Below are 6,392 nucleotides of genomic sequence, written 5' to 3' on the forward strand. Positions count from 1 at the left end.
TGTTTTGGAGGCATGTAGATTGGTTTCCCCTCACGAGCAAGGAGCATGTAAAACACCCCACAGTAGCAGTGTTGAGGGAGACTGGTCAAGTAGGTGAGCTTATGTACCGTGTGTGTTAAGTCTGGGTACTGGGTATTTCTGAGGAGTACGGGTCCAGTTGCCCGAACTTTTGGTCTTCCCTAACCGTAAGCGGATGTAGTGCCCGGAAGTGATAATGAGTTGTATCTAGTTTATTTTATATGACCAAAAGTTCGGTTAAATGAGAGAGAGTGGCCGAGGCATGGCTGTTACCATGCGGACGTGTCCAGAACATAGATTAATTACCTAGTTGCTAAGTCACTTTTTTTTTTATACTGTAATTCACTAGTATTAAGTCTCTTTATAATATGAAATCTCGAGTCGTTGAGAACATGTGCCTTTGTTTACATAATCCAGCATAATGTACGCGTGCACAAAGTGATGTAAAACACGATAATTTTCATTATTTTTCGATGTAAGAGTATAAAGTGAGAGGTGATGTTGAGTAATTATTGTAACTAGAGAATGTTATTTTTTTGGGTAATCGATTGTAAGGGGAAAGACATCACACTGAGTTTATCTCGAGTCTGTAATAATTAAAATCTTAAATTACGTACGCCGTCATCCTCACTCCCCCCCCCTCTCCTTTGCATCACTCACGCAGTTTTGGCGTCTCACTCGCTCACCGGTCGTGATAGATGGCAGTTGGTCGGTACAGTCGTCATCCTCACTCCCCTCCCCCTCCAAGGAATTCTGTAAGTAATTTGATATTAATGATGTCTGATATGTTGAAGCGTGAATAGTGATATCTCACGAGTGATAATAGTGACGAAATAGAGAAACAGACTCGGGTAGAATCGTGTTGTCCTTCCTCAGGAAATGTAATGGTGACGCCATTAGCCTTTGGACAAGTGAGTCCTGTGTTCACGCTCACCTCCCCTACATTTTGAGCTGGATAGTGAGGTATTTCCCATATATTTGTGTACTGTACCGTATAGTATTATTATTTAGTAACTGGAATACGAAATGCTACAGAGTTCTGTCTGAGCCTCAGATAAATGTGTGATTTTTTTTTGTAGGCCAAGTATAAGGTGCCCGGGGACTGTGAATTATTTATTATTGTGTTGAAATGACTTGGTAATTCAGTACTTATTAGGGCTATGTTGTGAGTAAATGTTCACGTAGTTACTTTGTGAGGCACAATGATATTGATGCAGTGATGATTTTCATGGTTAGAGTTACAGTTATTCATGCTTACTGTATTTGTTACAGTACTTTTTCTTCCATGTTATCCCTACAATAAGTATTATTTTGAGCAGACCTATGTGTCTGTAGTGCCATGTGTTATTCTGTTATTACTTGATGCCGAGTGTTGTAACTCATGTTTCTTTATTATGAGACCTTCCTGATCATGTGAAGGGATTACTTGCATTGGGGAGAATAGTTATTTATTATTCATATTAACTTCTAGCGGGTCCCAGTGTGGAGGTCGAAGTTCCTGAGTGAGTCAAAGTCAAAGTGTGGAGGTCTAAGCACCGGATAGTGAGTCAAGGTCCCAGTGTTGAGGTCAAGGTCGGCAGTGGCAGAGGACTGGACCAGTGAACTAGGTGTTCAGAGGGACGATTATGAAGAAACACTTTGGACCGGGAAAGAGGAGCTAAGTTTTGTGCAGTTGATATTAGGACCATATAGAGATATATTTTTCGAACAATGTGCCAACTGATTCATGTTTAATCTGTAAAGCAAGTAGCTGGGGAAAGATTTCTACTTTTTGGTCTTGTTAATACACATTCCCTCCCACTCGAACTTTATTGTTTGTATAACCCTTGAGAACTGGTGGTATAGAGCTTACCTAGTAGTTTATTAATGTACAACTTAGAAGCATTCTGGGAAACTGCGAAGGTTGGGCTTGGGTTGGGCTAGTTGGAGACTGGCCCCGTCATTTTGGCATGCTACCACTCTTAACTTGGCCACTTGAAATGTAATAAACACAACCGAATAGGCCACTAATGGGAGAGAGTCTCCATCAATCTGAGTTCCTGACCGTTCCAGCACACATTGGTCATCAATAGTGACTTGTTTTCTACCTCTTTTGACAATGTAAAAGTCTGGATCGCAGAGGTGACAGTACATGTGTCTGTCTGTCTGTCTGTCTGTGTAGCCATAACTGGAAAAAGACTATTGATGAAACTTGGCTGGAAGGTTGGATTTGGTTCGCAGATGAGACAGTTTCAATTTTAGGTTGAATTAACTCTTCTAAACATGTGTTTTGCACTCTCATAATTATTACCATTGGGTTTACAATATGCCCTGGTGGAAGAGGCGGCGCCGCATTTCCGTACAGAGTCATGCGTCTTTGTAGATTGAGAGAGAGAGAGAGAGAGAGAGAGAGAGACTGAATGTACTATTGGTAACATGTGAACCTGGTACAGTATTAGAGTGTGGCTTGGGTCTGGCAGGTGGTACCCCCGCAGTCCGTGGCGTATTTACACATTGTTGTGTCTGGGAGAATAAATGAATGGGTTGCCAATCACTGGTTAAATTTGACACGTAGCTACAAATCATATATTTAGACGACTATTAGTAACCACACGTCTTCATTTAATGTCATTGCCCATTTTGATGAAAGAGTAAACGTCAACTGCAGTGATATTCAAGTAGTATTAAAAAGTTTCGTATCATAAACTTATCCAGTGGGTACTAACCAAAGAATCTCTCCTCCTTGCATTGCCAGATGGTGGAGCAGTCTGTATTAATGCTCTGATACAAAATACCAGATCATTTCCAGACACTGTATAATGGTATAATCTGTAAAATAATAAGTCATATGCAGATGTGGTTACTGGCTGTTACCACTTTTACAAAACATAGTTCTCCCTTTCCTTTCTGTCAGTTCTTTCAATGTTGGAAACTCACTCCCATCTTCCCCTCCCCCACTCCTTCCCCTGACCCCCCTACCCCTCTCACTTTCCTCTTCCCCCCTCTAAACAACAAGTTCCCCTCCCCTCCCAACCCCTCATTTCCTCTGACAGAGGGAGGTGGAGGCTACAGACTCTGCTCTTCTTACAGCTGAAACCCATAGTGCTTATCTGCCTTAATGACCCCTTGTGCCGTATAATGACTCTCTTTCTCTCTCAGGCCACCTCACTTCAGAACTAACCCGAACTGTGTGTCGCCAGTCTGTAGTGGCACAGAGCACTCTGAGGAAAGGCGAGGATAGCGGGGAAGCCACTAACCTCTAAGTCGCTGTCTTTCTCACAGGTATTTGTTTATGTGTAATTATAGCCAGATTGATCTTATTCTAGTATGAATCCTGATTTTAAGTAGTTTTATTGGTTACATGGGGCCTTTGCGGACTGGTAGGTTAGATATAGTTTTTATAATTCTCGTTGCTCGAGGTTCTCTGTCACTTAATAACAACGTCTGGGAGTTAGAAAAATTAAATATTATTGACATCACCTGTCAGAATGGGTTTGCAGACGTTGTGTAGTCGACATGTATAAATTGGTTTCAATTAACCTGTTAATTTGTTTTTATAACTACCTCCCACTGTCTCCTTCATTTCTTTCTGTCAGTTAGGCCACCTCACACCAGGGCCTCGGCTAAAGCCATGTGCTGTCCGTGCGTCTTCACAGGGCCCTTGCCAAATAATGGCCTTTCACCAGGACCCCAAGACTTCTTAAAACGCAATATATCTCTAATGGCGAATGCGGCCTCGAACCGCGACCCTGCAGCCGTGTCCTCAAAGGTTAGGCCCGTCCTCACTTCGCACGAGTTACCTAGTTGAACTCCCTACCACTAATTTGTAATTAAGTTCTCTGACTTATATCTGTAATGACAGTGAATACGCCTACCAACAAATGCTGAGAAAATTCGTCTGCTGATGGCAGTACCGAATAAAATCATCTGCCGGTTGCAAGAATATATAAAACGCAAAAGAGATGGGGGTGTTACGGAGATTGCTTTAAATTTGATACACTGCCTGGAACAGCATACTTGGTGTTGTGGACAATATACCGTATTTAACACTACCATTACCATCTTAGAACCTCTGATATTTTGTTCTGGCCTATTCCAAGCGATATTGATAGGAAAAAAGGCCCTGCTCAGTAAAGTAGTTGAACAGTGTTTCACTGTGATAGTAGAAATTGGTTATTATTCTGACTTCCTCATGATAATTATATTATACCGAGAGAGACCAATATCTACCAAAAGGTAGGACAAGATGGTGCATTCTGGTACGATTACATCTGTCCGAAACAGGTTTACTGACTAGGGACACCAAGCCCTAGATTACGACTTCGTCTGCCCGACAATACAAATCCTGGGCCATCCAGTGTCTCGAACAAGCGTGATTGCACCAGTGCATAATAGCCTATCTGAGATGTCTATACCATATTATATAAACTGCTAATCTCGTTTCTAACATAATTACGAGTATATCATCAAATGAATACCCGGTAGATATTATCTAACATTTGCTAACAGACATGAAGCATTATACAAACAATTACTTGCTTTACAAGAACGCTCTCATTAGGCAAACCTCGCCCTTATGGCAGACCACACTGTAGATGGTTAGGTCTGACAAATAGGATGTTCTGTATTACACAAAAAATAATATACGTATAATATAATGCTAGACACACTACATGGATAACAGCCACCAGTATAATCTATAAATGACAAAGAATATAGTTTATCTTTATCAATGGGAGGATAATATTTTTCACGTTGGTTAATGATCGTTTGAAGTAACCTGTGTTGCCATTTTAAGACGTTACCAGTATTTATCACAAACCAAGGTGTCGAGGCAACTTACAAACCTAGAACGGCGCACAAATATAAAGGATGAACTGGCAGCAAGACACACTTGTTCTTCAAGGTCGAATTATTGGCATGCGAGAGAGTGGAAAATCTATAAGAGAGATTGCCAGTACCTTAGGCACCTCAAGGACAACTGTTTCATTATGGCTAACGCGCTCGGCAGAAAGTGAACTAAACAACAAACCGAGGGGACGACCACCGAGGAAAACCACGGCCGAAGACTATCGACTGATAAGAGAAGCTGCAGAGAATAATCACTTTACCAACGCAGTTGCCATACGAGAAGAGTCACAGCTGGAGGTGACTGCTCAGAGTGCGACGAAGATTGCATGGCGAGGGTATTCATCACAAAAAACAACTAACACCTACGCATCGTGAGGGTAGACGTAGATTTGCTAAGAACCACGTGCAGGAAGATTACTGGGCTCGAGTTATATTCACCGAGAAAACATTCTCCTCCACAACACACGGGAAGATACACTGCTGGAGGGGAAATAACAGCAGGTTTAGTATTACAGAAGGCATTACTGGCCTGTTTATACACAAGTAAATATAATATGTGCATTCCACTTAAGTATAAAATAATATTTGAAACTTGTGTAAATCAGACCATATTCCAGGCGCATGCAAAAATGGTTTTAAAGTAAACAATAAGATAAGTTCAGAGTGCAGCATCCGCGCCACACAATTTATCTATGGTCGTAACTTTGAACCCTACCCTGTAACCTTTACCTTCGACAGAGTACCATAAAATCCAGTTACTATACGTATGGGTATAGTTAGGTTTATCTTGTCTTGTGACACTAGCCTTTTAATTATTGTAATCGAAAGTGAACTACTTTATCCTTTTCTGATCTTAACCCCTCTAAAGCTCTGTTCAAATCGAATAGCTAGCTGAGACAAAGGACCGAAAAATTGCCATTTCCCTGTGTCTTTTACCACTGTCCAACAGTTCTAAAATATTATTCACTTCATCCCATCCTGACCCTCAACTTTATTACCACATTCGGTCTATATTTGAAACAAAAAGCCATGTCCTTGAAACATGACCTTGTTAAACCATAAATTCAATACTTGTTCTGCTTAGTCTCCAATATATTCCTAAATTATGATATTCTCTACAGTAGACTTTTCATAATATTGTCCCAGCGGAAGGACTAATAAGCACACACCAGTCATTTGCTCTCTTTTCCCAATAACAGATACGACACCCAAAACATCATTAAGGGAGCATGTAGTGGGCACGTCACGTGTAACGTGTGGGGCTGGCTATGTCTCCATGGTGGGGGTTGCCTCTCACACATAAACGGACGCTTCACAGCTAAGAAGTATCTTGAAATTCTTGAAGAGGAATTTCTACCTTCACTCCGTGAGCGGGACTACCCTTTCCCCGGACGGATACTGTTTGCCCATGACAAATGCCCAGTTCACACAGCCCACATCGTCCAGAGATGGTTTAACGAACATCCCAACCTGGAACTGCTGGACTGGCCGAGTCAGGGGTGCGATATGAACCCCATCGAAAACCTGTGGGGCAACATGGTAAA

The sequence above is a fragment of the Coenobita brevimanus genome, chromosome 67 (assembly GCF_032717465.1).
Source record: "Coenobita brevimanus isolate Jiangsu-jjx chromosome 67, ASM3271746v2, whole genome shotgun sequence".
NCBI classification, from domain to species: Eukaryota; Metazoa; Arthropoda; class Malacostraca; order Decapoda; family Coenobitidae; genus Coenobita; species Coenobita brevimanus.